Source organism: Choloepus didactylus, chromosome 18, assembly GCF_015220235.1.
Source record: "Choloepus didactylus isolate mChoDid1 chromosome 18, mChoDid1.pri, whole genome shotgun sequence".
Lineage (NCBI taxonomy): Eukaryota > Metazoa > Chordata > Mammalia > Pilosa > Megalonychidae > Choloepus > Choloepus didactylus.
The window spans coordinates 64,602,701-64,620,836 of NC_051324.1; positions in this window are offsets into that span (position 1 = coordinate 64,602,701).

Below are 18,136 nucleotides of genomic sequence, written 5' to 3' on the forward strand. Positions count from 1 at the left end.
CACGAACAGATATCTGCACGCCAATGTTCATAGCAGCATTATTCACAATTGCCAAGAGATGGAAACAACCCAAATGTCCTTCAACAGATGAGTGGATAAATAAAATGTGGTATATACACACGATGGAATACTACGCGGCAGTAAGAAGGAACGATCTGGTGAAACATATGACAACATGGATGAACCTTGAAGACATAATGCTGAGCGAAATAAGCCAGGCACAAAAAGAGAAATATTATATGCTACCACTAATGTGAACTTTGAAAAATGTAAAACAAATGGTTTATAATGTAGAATGTAGGGGAACTAGCAGTAGAGAGCAATTAAGGAAGGGGGAACAATAATCCAAGAAGAACAGATAAGCTATTTAACGTTCTGGGGATGCCCAGAAATGACTATGGTCTGTTAATTTCTGATGGATGTAGTAGGAACAAGTTCACTGAAATGTTGCTATATTATGTAACTTTCTTGGGGTAAAGTAGGAACATGTTGGAAGTTAAGCAGTTATCTTAGGTTAGTTGTCTTTTTCTTACTCCCTTGTTATGGTCTCTTTGAAATGTTCTTTTATTGTATGTTTGTTTTCTTTTTAACTTTTTTTTCATACAGTTGATTTAAAAAAGAAGGGAAAGTTAAAAGAAAGAAAAAAGACAAACAAGGAAAAAAAAAAAAAAGAGATGTAGTGCCCCCTTGAGGAGCCTGTGGAGAATGCAGGGGTATTCGCCTACCCCACCTCCATGGTTGCTAACATGACCACAGACATAGGGGACTGGTGGTTTGATGGGTTGAGCCCTCTACCATAAGTTTTACCCTTGGGAAGACGGTTGCTGCAAAGGAGAGGCTAGGCCTCCCTGTATTTGTACCTAAGAGTCTCCTCCTGAATGCCTCTTTGTTGCTCAGATGTGGCCCTCTCTCTCTGGCTAAGCCAACTTGAAAGGTGAAATCACTGCCCTCCCCCCTACGTGGGATCAGACACCCAGGGAAGTGAATCTCCCTGGCAACGTGGAATATGACTCCCGGGGAGGAATGTAGACCCGGCATCGTGGGACGGAGAACATCTTCTTGACCAAAAGGGGGATGTGAAAGGAAATGAAATAAGCTTCAGTGGCAGAGAGATTTCAAAACGAGCCGAGAGATCACTCTGGTGGGCACTCTTACGCACACTTTAGACAACCTTTTTTAGGTTCTAAAGAATTGGGGTAGCTGGTGGTGGATACCTGAAACTATTAAACTACAACCCAGAACCCATGAATCTCGAAGACAGTTGTATAAAAATGTAGCTTATGAGGGGTGACAGTGGGATTGGGAATGCCATAAGGACCAAACTCCACTTTGTCTAGTTTATGGATGGATGTGTAGAAAAGTAGGGGAAGGAAACAAACAGACAAAGGTACCCAGTGTTCTTTTTTACTTCAATTGCTCTTTTTCACTCTAATTATTATTCTTGTTATTTTTGTGTGTGTGCTAATGAAGGTGTCAGGGATTGATTTAGGTGATGAATGTACAACTATGTAATGGTACTGTAAACAATCGAAAGTACAATTTGTTTTGTATGACTGCGTGGTATGTGAATATATCTCAATAAAATGGTGATTAAAAAAAAAAAAAAACAAAAAAAACAAAAAAGTGAAGGGGGTGCCAAAAATCTCTGTCATCAAGATAAATAGTATTTTTAATGAAACATTAAAAAAAAAAATAAAATAAAATGGACACAAACACTGAAAAAAAAAAAAAAAAACCGCATGAGATACTATTTCATACCCAGTAGAATGGATACTATTTAAGAAGTGGAAAAATCTCAAGTATTGGAGAGGGTGTGAAGAAATAGGAACACTCATTCATCATTGGTGGGAATGTAAATTGGTGCAGCCACTGTGAAAGATGATTTGGCAGTTTTTCAGAAAATAAAGTATAGAATAACTTTAAGACAGGGCAATCCCACTTCTAGGTATATAACCAAAAGAATTGAAAGTAGGAATTTGAATAGATACTTGCACACCAATGTTCATCGGGGCATTATTCACAATTGTCAAAGGATGGAAACAACTCAAGTGTCCACCTCTGATGAATGGATAAACAAAATGTGGTATATACATACAATGGATTTTTATTCAGCTGTAAAAAGGAATGAAGTCCTGATTGACAACATGGATGAACCTTGAGGACACCGTGTTAAATGAAATGTCAGGGACAAAAGAACAAATATTGTATGATTTCACTGTCATAGGCTAATTATAATTGGCAAACTCATGGAGTTAAAGTCTAGAAATAGGTTATCAAGAGATAGATCGGGGTTAGGGAATTGGTAGTGGGTGCTTGTACAGATTTTTAATATAGGCTGGTGGTAAAGTTTTGGAAATGGATGGTGGTGATGATGTAGAACTAAACCATATAGGTGGTTAAAAGGGGAAACTTTAAGATGTATATAGTATTAGAATAAAAGTTGAAAGATAAAACATAGACATGTACAACACATGAAATCCAATTATAGGTGCAGGGCTATAGTTAATAGTACAAGTGTAAGAATGTTCTTTCATGGATTATAACAAATGTATAATACTAATGTAAGATATTAGTAACAGGGAGCTATTTGGGAAAAGTATATAACTGAAATGTAAACTACAGACGATAGCTAATAATACTATTTGAATAATCTTTCATCGACTGTAACTAATGTAACTAGTGTTAAAAATAGTACAAGTATAAAAAAGTGCTATCATCAATTGTAACAAATGTTCCACACTGGTGCAAGGTGTTGGTGGTAGGATGGAATATGGGAATCCTGTATTTTATGCAGGATTGTTCTGGAAACACACGTCTTCTCTAAAGTTTAAAAAAAAAAAAAAAAAGCTTTTGTAAAAAGGAAATGAATGGAATGGCATTTAGGGAATCAGAGGTTACTAAACCGTACTAAGCATGTGAGATCTGCAAGCTGTTTTTGTTGTTGTTGTTTAATTTACATTTACTAGCCACCAGTTGATGAAATCAACGATTTCTCCAAAGTGTCTCAGGTAATAATATCTTTGGTCCTGTTATATTTTCATCTTAGCATTGCAGATATGCTGTTGTGCTGGTAAGAAACAGTTCAGGCAATTGTCCACACTCTTAAACCTGAAAAACATGTTTCTTGCTTTTCAAAAGATTTCTGGGGTTATCACTCTCTCTCAGTCAGAGATATTCGCTTACTTGAAGCAAATACTTGAAGCTTTTTTCTTAAATGCAGCATGTCCATAGGAAGATAGCACATTGGTTGAGTGTTGGTGTTATCTTGCTGGAGGCAGATTTCACTAGCTATAAGGAGATTTTCTGATATGCTCTAAAGTTTGAACTGACAGAGTTCCCATGCACAGAAGTGAAACCCTTTTAATATTATTCTCACAGCCTTCGGTGGTACTGCTGCCCTGACTTACACTTCAGCAATTAAATTTTCTTTTGCAATTGGAGACAATTTCTAAAGCAGCTTCATAATATCCCTTCACCCAATGTTGTCAAGGACACTTGAAAACACTCAGTTATTACTAAAGACTCAAAGGTGTAAAGGTAATTACATATTGGGATTTTGATTCCCTTTTTCAGCCAACTTTCCAGAAGCCTACTTCTTCCCCAGAGGCAGGTCTTTGTTGTTGGATATCACATTCATTGAGGGAAACTTTGAAATTAGATCTGTGGACATGCCCCCCTTACCACGGATTCTCTGACCTGTGCTGCACTTTTCTTTCCTCAGCTTTGCTGCCAAAATAGCAATGATTGCCTTTGAAAGTTCAGACTATCCAGTGTAATCATTTTAATCCTACCACAAATCATGACTGTGATAGGAAATGACTATATGTGATATATCAGCCTGCATTCTAAAGAAAATCTATTCTTCAAGTAGTTTAAACAAAATTAATAGAAAATATTTAATCACTATGAGTGACCATTGATTTGGATACTTTTCTGGCTGATTCCCAAGATCAACATAATATGTCTTAAAAGCCCATTAATTTTGGACAGGGTTGATAAAGAGTAAAGGTCATTTTTAACAGGTGAGAAAACATGGGTTCCCTTATAGTGATGCCACCACGCCGAAGTGTGACACAATGCATCTGCGTGAGGGAGCCATGGGGGAGCTGAGGGCAGCCTACAAAATGCTCTTTGCCTGCAGTTATTCCTTTTGTGCTAAAATAGAAACAGTGAATAGGATATCACCAAGGAAATAGCTCATCTCTCATGGCCCTACATAATATCTGATGAAGGGTAATTGCAAAAAAAAAAATACACACACACACACACACACACACACACACACACATGCCATGCTTTTCCTTAGGGAAAAGGGATTGATTCACCTGAAGGTCAACCAAAAATCATTTATCCATTTACTTCTGTATTTATTTTACAAGCAGATGTTGAATGCCTGCTATCTCTTATTGCTAGGAAGGGTTAGAGAGACAGAGAGGGCCGGTGGTGGATACCAAGATGAAAAAGAGCATTGAGCATTGAACAATGTGCTTGAAAGCACAGATTTTACCTGGGAAGTTAGCAAGGGAATTATCGAGGAAGTGAGGGCCTCTGGGAAGTCACTGGACTAGACTATAAACCTTTTTAATCAGACAAATAAATTAATCCTTGTATAAGACACACACAGTACCTCCTCCAGTTTTTGTCCAAATATTTTCATATCACAGATATGTGCTATCCTTTGTTATTGGCCCTCTCTCTTATCTGACTCGGGAGCACGGTGGAGCTGCCAGATCTAGAAATGCTAAAACAGGGAACAGGAGGTGGTATAGGGCTGCAGGTCTCGTCTTCAAGGACTTCATGAGTTCTGGTTTCTGGGGGTCTAAATTTATCCAGTGGTAAAGAGGGAGTAAGAAGCACCAGAAGCTTGCCCTTTGGCTCCAACTCATAATTTAACAAATAAACTTCATTTCCATATGTAAACTCCTCTTCTTGTTTCTCCTGTGGTTTATGGTGTGAATGTTCTTACCTAACTGGCCACTGTTTTTTGATGTGTGTGAGTTTCCTAATCTGTCTAAGTCCCAGCCAAGTTTAGAAGAGAGCACTGGGCAGGGGGAAAAGAAAGATAAGAAGGAAAAATCAGTTTTAAAAGGAAAGGAAGAAACATGACAAGTGTTTTTTTTTTTTTTTTAGCACGGAACAGATTCCATTCTCGGTTCTCCAGGCTCTTTCTCCTTCACCAGTTTTTTACTGCTTCTGGGGATATGAGGAACTCATCTTCCGGAAAGCCATTGGCCAAAGTACTGTAAGAAGGAGAGTACAAAATTGAAAAGCATTTGGAATGAAACTGCATTTTGCCTATTTAGATGGTAGCCTAGGACAAGATTCTGTCTTTGGCTTACTAACATTTTGCAGTGATGATCCTGAAAAATAGACTGTACAGGAAGAATTTGTAACAAAATGCATTTCAAAGGGCTCTTGTGTGCTTTAACGGGTTAATACAAGTGAGTCTTTTGTGCTTTTAAAACAACCTTGATTCACAGATTTCAAAGGATTACAACTAATAGCTAGTGAAAAAGATCATACTATCTCATTACTGAACTCAAATAATTACTTTGACTAGTAATGTAAATATTAAATGTGCCTCTTACATTCAAGGTGATAAGTTACATTACGATGATGATGATGATGACTATTATTATTATTATTATTATTACTTGGCTGTTAGGGTACTGAGGTTGCCAAGCCTTTAAGTTTTTTTTCAAAACAGTAACTATCTTTTTGTTTCATGATTAGCAAAGATGTCCTGTGACCATGCAGATGAGGTTTTCTATGGCAATCTATTTATATGCATTCATGTTCTTTTCCATAAAGGCGATTCATTAAATGGATAATCAAATTTGGTTTATTTGGAAATAAACTCCTAAATGTGAAACATTTTCTGCTGGACCATATATCCTGCTTTTTTTCCCACAAAACTAGGTCATTTTACCCATAAGTACAATAACAAAGTGGCATCACTGGGAAAATAGAATGCTAAAGGAGACATACTAGTGAGATTTTATATGGAATGGATATTATTTGAATGGAAGTGAGTCTCTTGGGGAAGCATCATAATAATTATAATAATGTATCTAGTTATCGGGTGAATGAAGATAGGGCAACTTCTCCTATAGATGTTGAAGTGAGGAAGGTTATACCCCTTCCAGCCTCATAAGTCTTTGCTTTTGCTGAGATCTTCTCAAGTTCTTGCACTGCAACTTGTTCATTATAAGTGTCACGAAAATCCCATTAGGGTAATCCCTTGGAACCAATTCGTGACTTTCTTGTTCGACGATCCCCCCACAGTTTGGGCATTTAGAACATCCAGGAACAGACACCCAGAAATTTTCAGGTCTGTATCAGTTTCAAAAGACTCAGAGCAGCTCCAGGAAATGAATGAAGTACCCTACTTGACCCCCAATAAATGTGCCTGGTTCCCAGATAGCTAGGGATTTGACCTTGCAAATCACTTCGTTGTCGACGCAGGCATTCTTCTAACACTCGAAGGAAAAGAAAGGTTATTAACGAAATGGAGCAAATTCAAGGAAGAAAAGTGTCTAACACAACATGTAGGCCCACTCATAGTGAAGACCAGGTTCTGAAAAGTTTAGCACGTGCTACTTCCTGTTTACTTTCTGGATAATTACAACATCCTGGACAATTAATGTGAAATCGGTATAGCCAGACTCTGTCAGAATATCTAGAAGAAATCAGTTTACTTCAAGAAGAACTTGCCCATTCAGATTAAAGGGGTTGGCAAGTTCATTTCTAGTCTGCCCCAAATACTGTGTGTAAAAGGATGTGAACTTGTGAACTGGAAGGAGGCCCAGAACCTGAGACTCCTTACTAGCTACGTGACCTTGACCTTAACTCCTTCAAGTCTCATATTTTTATTTGTAAAATGCAAGTGATAATTTTGTGCTGACTCACAAGGTTACAAGGATTAAATAAGATAACACTTAAAGCTCTTAATATAGTGCCTTGGCAAATGCTGTACAGAAGATAACTGCTGTTAATAGCTCAAGATGGTTGTTTCCTTGTGGATATTTTTTTTTTTTTTTTCTCTTTTTTAGCTACTGATCCTCTCTTAACTAGATGGCAGTAATGTATTTGTGCCAATTTGGGGAAAGAAAATGCAGAATAAACCTTGTCATCATTTACGCTTTTCCTCAGAAAATAGCAGGGACAAGGGGAACCCAAATATTTTGTGAAAAGATTCATTATTAATAAATAGTCATCTAACTAAGGTAAAGACAGAAAGAACCACAGCTGGGTGTGTTATTATTTGCCTCAGTTTACTAGGCTTAATGATAAAATCTCATTGTTAGAATAAGCATCCTGGGCATCTAATTAGCATAATTGTCAGGATTAGCACTGCAGAAGTGTATGCTGCCCGCTGTAGCATCAGCATCGTGCCTTTACCAATGAAGGAGATGCAGGTGACTGACTGCTTGAAGTGACTCAACTCTATTCGTCTTTGAGGCTCACTGAGGCTGGCTTGAAGTAAAGAGGAACTAATTCTTTCTGCATACAGAGCAGGTGCTGCTTTTGGGAAGTTGGATGGAAGACAATGAATTTTCTTTTTTAAACCCCCTCTAACACATAGATGACAGTTTTGTAGTTTTGGGAATTTCAACCTGTTTTGGCACTTTTACCTTGCCTCATGTGGCACTTATTCAAACAATTCTTGGGTTTCATGGAGCTTATGATTTTCTGTCTGGTTCTTTTGAAACAACCTCTCTTTGTCCACTGCCTAGCAAATAGTGAAGAGTCATGAAAATATCACCAGGTTCCAGGTGCCAGGATGGATGTTTTCCTATGACAGGCTCCGACTTCATTTTTTTTTTATATTAGCACACATGTTTCCATAGCTCCAGACACTGCCATCACCATCCCACTCCACCTTGGGGTGAAATGAGGGAGCAGACTCCATGTATGAATAATATACTCTACTTAAAGCAATTTTCCTCAAACCCAAATATTTCTAACTCCACTCCATCATGAGACCATATTATTTTTGGTAGAGAGAAATTCTGTGCTTGAATTACAAGGTACAAATTTGTAATTCCATTTTCAGGGAAAAGACTGATAAACATAGTGCAGGTCAGTGAGATTACTGAATATCAGAATTTTTAAGGTGAAATAATTTGACTTATTTTATTAAAATCCATTCTGTTGAAAACCATTTGATAATTGAGTCATATGCTAAAAAGAAAGCAAATGGGGAGGGGGTGTTGATTTAAAGTTCTAGCTTAATGCTGTAGACAAATAAATTGCAAATAAACTGTAGGGATGCAACAGGGACTTATCCAAGAATTGTGGGATTTCCAGGCTGAAAGAAATCTTATGTTTGGCTTCAGTCATCTTAATTTTATGGATAAAAAATTGAGACAAAGGAATGTTAAATGACATTTCAAGGTCACAAATTAGTAAGTGACATAGTTGAGACCACAAGTTTGATCAGTCAGTTTTAAGACCAGTGCTTTTAAAATGTGTAATCAAATTGTGGCTTCTCTTCCACCTTATCCAATTAAATCTTATTTAATTTAATAAACACCTACTGTTTTCCCAAAACTGAGTTAGTCCCTACCATCTGTAAAATACCAAACTGTTGATGAACTTTAATGAAATGATCCAGAATTTACGTTTTATTTTATTATGTTTCAGAAATAATCCCAGAGTAATGTTTTTATATTTTATATTTCTTTTCTAGGTCAACTAGTTAGATGATGGAAAAGTTCCATCCATATATCCTGCAGCATGAATTATAATGACCCAGGGGGTTTCTGTGCCCCAAGATGAAATGCCTTGCTCCCGCCAAGCACTGTCTTCTCCACAGAGGCAGAACAGGGAAATGATTATTAGTGGAAGCTGTTTGGTCCATTCCTGGCTAATCTGGGGGAAATAATAGCAGTGCATAGAATTTGGTACCGCCACAGCTATGTCTACATGTGCAGATGATGCAGCAGTTTGACTTTATCAAATTAATTCATTAGTACATTGATTTATTCATATATTTTGAGGGGTGGGTATATAATGGCATCATATGGGTTCCCCAGTCATGCTAAGATTTTCCTTTCATAGGCCCACATGGAAGCACAGAAAACTAATGACTGACTGGGCTTGGCTTGAGGAATTAACCTGACTATAGGGCTGACCTCTTAGGAAGGGAGGCACCAACCAAAAATCTGGAGTCCAAAGGAGAGTAGAAAATTCATGCTTCATCTGGACAAATGTTAAAGCACCAGAAGGCCAGACAGTGGGCAGGGCATCCCCAGGTTTCGGGGAGTGGCCACAAGCATTCATGATAGAATCTAACCCTGAGTTTAGAAAAGCTAGAATTAGCAACCCGGAATTTAGAGGGCCTAGAATTTGCAGTTTAGAGGTCTCCGTATTTGAGGCCGAGTGCAACTGAGAAAATTAACCATTAGCAACAACATGCAAATCAAATTAAATGAACAAACAGACAAACAAATGTAAGGGGGGAAAACAAAACAGAAATGATGGGAACACCTGGATGTATGTCTTCAGTGGATGTATGTCTTCAATGGATGTATGTCTTCAATAGATGTATGCTATTCCTTTTTTTTTTTTTTTTCTTTCCTTTTTTTTTTTATTGGAGAAGTTGTGGGTTTACAGAAAAATCATACATTAAACACAGGATTCCCACATACCATATTCTTTTGTTTATATTTTCCTTTATACACATAGTGGCTTGCACTTATATTTAGGGGTTTCAGTTGGCTTTTCTCATCACCGGATTTTTGCACCCACCCCCAAGGATGAGCTTATCTAGATAAAACCAAAAGTTGGTTCTTTGAGAAGATCGACAAGATTGACAGACCTTAGCTAGACTGACAAGGTCAAAAGGAGAAAAGACCCAAATAAACAGAATCAGAAATGAGAGGGGATAATTACTACAGATCCTGAAGAAATAAAGAACAATCTTAAGAGGATAGATAGTGTGCCAGTTTGAATGTATTATGTCCCCCCAAATGCCATTATCTTTGATGTAATCTTGTGTGGACAGACGTTATCAGTGTTGGTTAGATTGTAATTCTTTGAGTGTTTCTTTGGAATGTGCCCCACCCAGGTGTGGGTGATGACTCTGAGTGGATAATTTCCATGAAGGTGTTGCTCTGCCCATTCGGGGTAGGTCTGAATTGAGTCACTGGAGCCATATAATGAGCTGACGGACAGAGGGAACTCAGTGCAGCTGTGAGTGACATTTTGAAGAGCAGCTACAAGTGTCCCTCTTGGCTGTTGAACGCAGACTTTTGTCCTGGAGAAGCTAAGAGAGGAAAAACACCCAAAGAGAAGCTAAGAGTGACATTTTTGAGGAACTGCAGCCTAGAGAGGAATGTCCTGGGAGAAAGCCATTTTCAAACCAGAACTTTGGAGCAGGTGCTAGTCACATGCTTTCCCAGCTAACAGAGGTTTTCCGGACACCATTGGCCATCCTCCAGTGAAGGTACCCAATTGCTGATGTGTTACCTTGGACATTTTATGGCCTTAAGACTGTAACTGTGTAACCAAATAAACCCCCTTTTATAAAAGCCAATCCATCTCTGGTGTTTTGCATTCCGGCAGCATTGGCAAACTAGAACAGATAGTATATTACCTGTCAGAAGTACTAATCAGACATGAGTATTTTCAACTGATGACTTGTCTCTGCTGTCTTCCAGTTACTGATACCCGAGCTGAGCCAAATGAGTGGGCCTGAGTCTAAGCTGCCAAATCGAATGCACGACAAAGTAAAAACATTTCTGCCTTTTGAATCCGTACGGTTCATTCATCTGTTGCTTTTTTGTTTTGTTTTGTTTTTTAACAAATCGCCTTAGGCTCTGTTGCAGGCAGCCCTCAATGCCTTACTCTAGTAGCTTGGTTATGGCCTTAATTGTAATCATATGTGAAAAGTCTCCTGAGTTGGATTTGATAGCAGTAACCCAATAAGGACAGGGCATTGGTAACTTGGGTCCCCACTTTCAAAAGAATGTTTTTGTTTTGTTTTTCTTTCTTTTTCTTTCTTTCACTAGCCCCCTCTCCCCCCTTCCCTGCCCCTGTGCCCCTCTTTCCTTTTCTTTCTTTATTTTACCTGCTTCCCTTCTCTGCTTAAAACTTCAGAAAGCTAGTGAGCAAGTCAGGAGAGTTGGGACAGTTACACAACAACCAAATGCTGATCTCTGGGGAAAAAAAAAAGAAAAGAGAAAAAGTGGTGACTTGCCAGTCTTGTATGGGTAATGGAACTGTATTGGGTTACTTTGAGAAAGCAAAATATATTGGTTCCGTAAAGAAAATGGAGACCTTTGTCTTTAAAGAAATATAGGTAAGAGGATTTAATAACCTTTAATGAAATTTTCCCTGCATGACACAAAAACTGATTTCCTTTTAACTCTAGAAAGCACCAAAAGTAATCCCATTTGGTGGTGCAAGCAAAGTTCTGCAGCCTGGAATTGATTGACTGATTGATTGAGATGTATTTATTTATAGTCAAGAAAATTAAGAAAATGTATTTTCCTAAATATTTTAAAGAAGTTTAAAAATTTCTCTAAAATTTTTATTTTCTTAAAAAAAAAGGCAAAGCAACCCTGTTTGGCAAGTTAATTAGCATTAAGAATGTTTCGTCCGTTTTGTTTTGTTCTTTAGTTGCAATGCTGGGCTTCTTTTCCCTGGTCCTCATCAATCTTCCTGTTCAGATCAATACATGACATTTGTCTCTGAATGGCCCAGCTTCCTGTTTCTTTCTGTCTGTACACTTTGGGATAAAATATAAAGAGATACTCACTTCTAGTGACTCTTTCAAAAGTCAGGTTTCTTTTATTTCCCAAAGTCTGCATTCATTTGGTTCTACAGAGGGAGTGAGATGTTCCCCTTGTTTTTAAGCTTAGCTCTCTATTTCTAGTTTGACATAAAAGAAGTTTTCTTAAATGGCTATAAAACTAATGCCTATTACCAACACAAAATGTTCTCAGGGGGCACAGGAAGTTTTGAAAGTGAACTTTGGTACCGGTTGTCTTAGCCAATTCCTCAGGAATCAATTTAATCATAGAAGGGATGTTTACGAGAAGATCTCAATGTGCATACGTGGTATGCATGTTGTATAGGTTGTTTTCTTGGGTTTGCATAAAAAACATGATGAGAAAGGGGACAGGGATGGTGTGGGTGTTCCTGTTGTTTCATATTTATATTGGATCCTTGTAAAATCCTTTGCCAAGAGTGAGTAAGATTCCTAGACAGAGAAGATTCTGAACTTTACACATTGCTGAAAAACCAGATAAGATATGCTGAGAAGCATTTTCTTTTAGTTCTTTATATAAAAGGACTGGTGCCTCAGAAGTGAAAAACAAATAAAGCAAAAAAGTCACAAAACAACAATGACAACAAAAGAGCCCACATTTAAATGAGTAGTTTTGAAAAAACATTCAAGAGTAAAGGATGGCTAGATAAATTTTCAGATGTATAATAGTGGTAAGTTGACATGCTAGGGAATGCTGAATTAAGACCTAGAACAAATAGAAGAATTTAAAAAAAAGAAAAACAGAGGCTGGGATGAAAGATGGAAGGTCAGTTGGAAAGAAATCATAATGTTGTCCAAAAGGCACTTGATCACATAAGAAGAAAAGAAGCTGTTGAATAACTTTTCTGACTCTACCATACTTACTTTTCTCTAGTTTGGTGATGTAAATGGTGTTATTGGGGGCAGGTGAAGAGTATAGAGACCAAATGACTTGATATGTCTATACAACACCAAACAGCTATTTGGAAATCTCCAAATATTATGTCTGAAGGGCAAAATCCATAGGAGTAAGGCCAAGTTTAACTTTTCATTGGGCTCTTTAGGTGTTAAATACCTAAAGAGACCTGTTAAATATTAAGAACATGCAGTCGGTTCTGCTAGAACACTAGTTTCAAAAATTCAAATGTGTTCCACCACACTTGCTATATTAGGGAAAAATTTGAACATAACATGCTTGCCTGGCATAACACAAAGTTCGGGTAAAATTGTGTTTGCTGAAGGAGAGGCTAAACCTGCTTATAATTGTGCCTAAGAGTCTCCCCCTGAGTACCTCTTCGTTGCTCAGATGTGGCCCTCTCTCTCTCTCTCTAACTAAGCCACCTTGGCAGGTGATCTCACTGCCTTCCCCACTACGTGGGACCTGACTCCCAGGGGTGTAAATCTCCCTGGCAATGCAGGATATGACTCTCAGGGATGAACTGGACATGGCATCGTGGGATTGAGAACATCTTCTTGACCAAAAGGGGGATGCAAAATGAAACAAAATAAAGCTTCAATGGTTGAGAGATTTCAAATGAAGTCGAGAGGTCTCTTTGGTGGACATTCTTATGCACTATATAGATAACACATTTTAGGTTTTAGATTTTTAGATTTTAATGTATTGGAATAGCTAGAAGTAAATACTTGAAACTATCAAACTCCTACCCAGTAGCCTTGACTCTTGAAGATGATTGTATAACAATGTAGATTACAAGGGGTGACAGTGTGATTGTGAAAATCTTGTGTATTTCACTTCCTTTATCCAGAGTATGGATGGATGAGTAGAAAAATGGGGACAAAAGCTAAATGAAAAATATGGTGGGATGGGGGGGTGATTTGGGTGTTCTTTTTTACTTTTATTTTTTATTCTTATTCTGATTCTTTCTGGTGTAAGGAAAATGTTCAAAAATCGATTGGGGTGATGAATGCACAACTATGTGATGGTACTTGAACAGTTGATTGTATACCATAGATGATTGTATGGTATGTGAATGTATCTCAATAAAACTGAATTTAAAAAAAAGCAACAAAAATTGTTTGTTGTGCACCGTTTTGTCCATGAGAAATGCTAAATGCAAAATGCACACGGCTGAACTGAGCCACATAGGAACACACAAAGCACATATACACAACCCTCCAACATCGGCCAACCACTTCAGCTCACCACATGTGTTGTGAACTCACCCATCCATATTGGTGGCACATCTTTCCATCAAATTTCAGACAACCCTGCTTCCATCACTTCACAGTAACTCACAAACTGCAACTTTTTAGATGCCTACTCCCACAAGTAAACTCCAGGCCTTTTTCAAGACAGAGTGCCATATTTATTGTAGTATTTTTGCATTTCGTAACATTTGCCATGTGTAAAACTGTGCTACCCTTTTTATGAGGTCCCTATCTCTGTTTCTAAAATGTTGCTGATGACGTTTTTGACTGTTGTGCTCCTAACCTGTAGGTCCTGTGGTTTTTATTGTGGATTTTCCACTGCATGATGAGTTTTAGGAAGCAGAGGTCACGTCATAGCATAGTTGATGTATTACTCGCTGTGATCTGTGTGCCCATGGCAACGAACGCTTGGGTGATGGGAGTGCAGGGCATTAAATACTTTATAGAGCCCTGTGCTCTGAAAGTGCTATTTCCTACAAAATGGGATCTGTTCACTACCTTCACTACAACAGCAAGAAAATCTAAACAGATAACTTTGTCTTCACTTTCTAATTTGTCCTTTGGTCATTTTATTCCTAACGCCCCCGTGGTTTCATTTACCCAGGATGAACCTAACCAGCTGGCAGTGCCTCGTACTTCGTGATGGGTTTTCCAAAGTCCAAATGGACCATTTTCTAGCCTTTTCAAAGAGAGCCACACAGGAAGGAAAACAAGAACTTCAGCTTTTAAGCTGGGCTATTCATGGCCTTTGCTAAATCCTGGCAGGGTGTCACAGTTTTTCATTACGATTCATCTCACTGATTTCCTAATGGAATGAACCGGCCTTTTCATTAAGGCCATTGGAAAGTGAAGTTGGGTTATCCAAGTCATTCCGTGTTGTTATCTGATGAGTGAAAAATGGATTACTTTTCAACACGCATTTAGGGAGCCTTAAATGTTTTGCTTCATCGGATTCCTGTTTGTGAAAATTAGCTTGAGCAGAAGGAAAAGACCAATCTTGCATACTCTAGCCTGTAGAACAGTATATGCCTTTCTACTTTGTGATCAGGCGAAGAAAAATGGATGGGCACAGTAACTGGAAATGAGGTGCTAGTAGCCCTATTTCCTGCTTTCAAGAGAGCCCAGCCATCTCACCTGCTCAAGAACATTCTGTTCCTGTAGATGATGAGAGTGTTATTTCATTAGCTTCTTAGCTCTTCAATGAAAGCAGACACATAAAACAGTCACATACATGTAACTTCTACCAACCCTCACTCCATAGAGAAACAAATTTCCATCAGAGGGGAAAAATACATTCACTTAAACCCCATTCTAAATTCACTATTAATATATAATGATCTCCAACACTGAACCTATTAAAAATACTTTGTAGCTAAACAGCATTACACTTTTAATGTGAGCTTCATTTACTGTAAAAATCCTGTGTTACATAAACTATCGAAACACACAATGCATTTACTTATTTAGGATGATATTAAATATGATCTTTGAAGGTACTATTTCATCTAGTATGGTTTTAGGCAATAACATTGATTGACTTTATTGTATACCCAATTCATTATAATATTAATTCTTAAAGAAGAAGGAAAAATGGTAGTGGGTTAGAATTGAGATGGGATAGTATATAGCCTATTCCATATAATGTACATCCATTTTGGTTAGAAGTAACACTCTATCAACCAGATATTTTATTCACATAGTACTAAATATTCAGATAGTTGGAAATGTGTAAGTTAAATATCAAAATATTTAATTAAATTAACTTGTCATCCTTAAGTTTCAGCATTATATAAACACACTGGTAGAAAATATTTTAATGTTTTAATGTGAATTAAAGTTACATGTAGCTAATCTCTTATCATTCCACCAATCTATAGCATATATCTGAAACACTAGTGTGGGATGTGTGCGTGTGTTCATGTGTCTGTATGTGTTTGAGAAAGAGGGAGTATTATGTACTTAATCTGTTTTTGAGAGGGATGGGTCAGGGTAAGAGAAATCATGAATGCAAAATAAGATTTCTTAAAAAATTGCATGCAGAAGTTTGTTTACCTTATTCTGTTAAAATTTTATTCCATTTTTTCCCCTTCTGAATAAATCAAAGCAAATAGTTGAAATGTAAAATATGTTAAATAAATTGCTTCTTAAGCTGGATTGTGGTTTATAGGATATTGAAACTACTGGGCATTATAAATATAGTCAGTCAATTTGATGTGGGTGAGAAAACATCAAGTTGTATTTTATTTCCGTCCATAAAGCACTATACAAGTCCACAAACAAGTGCAAGATTTCAGATACAATGAAATCTCACAATAACCCCTTTCATTTCAGCCTTAACTAGATCTATTATCTTATACATTGCATTATTAGCAACTTGTAGGGATGACAGTGGGAATAAGAGATGTGCAAAAATGTACAGAAAAAGTCTTCCATTGAACATTATTTTGAAGACTAGTAATTGCTTGGAGCATTTATATGTGAGCAATAGCAAATTAATTCCAAGATTATAAGACTATAGGCATGATTGTGTCTGCATGAATCTAACTAACCACATATGTTAAAAACTCTAATTGCTAGACTGATTTTGTATGAACTCAGTTGACCAGTCTTTTTGCCTTAATATAAACCCACACATTCTTCTGTAGATTGGTCCATTAATTAATTCATTCATTCGGCATGCATTTTTTAGCACCTATTATGAACTGGGCACTGTGCAAGACATTGAGTATGCATTGTAGAACAAAACAAGCACATATGCCCTGACTTTATTTATGTAGCTTGGTTTCATTATAATATGGACAGGTGGAACAGTAGAATTGCATACCTAGAAGAGATTTTTTTTTTTTTTTAAAAAAAGAGCATTTAACTCTTTTACATTGTGAATTTGGGAACTAAGATCCAAAGAAGTAAAGTGTCTTGACAAGGGTCAACTCTAGTAATAGAATCCTTATTTTCTTTCTCCCTAGGGTTGTTGCCCATAGATTATGTTGCCTCTACTGTAATTTATGCCACTGAAGATTATTTTTTTCTCATTAAGTTCCACAGAATCTTCAGAATAATTCCCCTCACGTATTCAAGTAAAGAAAACTCAGAATTATCTTTGACTCCTTCTTTCTCCCACATTGCTTAGCTTTATCAGCTGCTAAATAACATAAGAACATCTTATTTCATTTGCTTCTGTCTAATTCTTCCTCTACACAATAATGTCAACACTCATTACTAACTTATTCCTACTTGTCCTATTTTTATCTCCTCCACCCTCTCCCCATGACTATCTCTTCACACATAAATCTCTGCTATGTATGGGCCAGATTCACCTTTTTAGCCCTTGCTTTCAGTGATTCCTCATTGCCTAACAAATCACGTACAACATCCTCATCAGATGATGAAGTTCTAGGATCTGGTCCCAATCACTCTTTTCAGTCATTGCTTCATTACAGGTGCCCAAACCACAATCAACCTGCAATATACCGTTTCCCCAATGCTTTCTCTGCTTCTGTCTTTGTCCCTGCTTTTCCTAGTCAACCTCTTGAAAATTCATGAAATCACCTCTTGCATGAAGCTTTTACTAATCTCCCCCAATGATTAGGATTATCCCTACTTTTACCCCATAGCAATTAGTTTATGCTTCTTTTAAGCATTCACATTACCTCACAATTCAGTAGTTTTGTTGTTACGTAGTTGTTGTTTTTATACTTATGGTATCGCCCTACTAGACTACAAATTCCTTGAAGGCAAGCAGGAGATCATGTCTTATTCACGTTTGTTTCTTTGTGGTGCTTATCACATCCCCTGGACTGTAATCAGTGCTCACTAAATAAATATTGAACTGAAATCTGAAAAAAATAGAAATATCGGGACTAAAATTGTGTTCTAAAAGATGCAGATCCTTTCCTTCCCCCTTACTCCTTTTCTGTCCTCCCTCCTTCTTCCCTCCCCCCTTTCCTGCCTTCCCAACTCTTCTAGATAAATGCAGAATTCCAAATCTCTACCTGCTTTACTGTATACCAAATGTGAGATTCAGCCATCACATTCATGGAGTTGTAATTTTCTGGTGGTGATTGTTTGCTATGTGAGTAACCCAAAAGTCCTAGGGCTGCTCGATTCCAAGTAGTAATTTGAGTTCATTTAAACAAGTAAATAGATAAAATAGACAGGGGGTGAACTTTATCATAGGAATAAAATGTGTCATGTGAAGCACAAGGAAAGAAA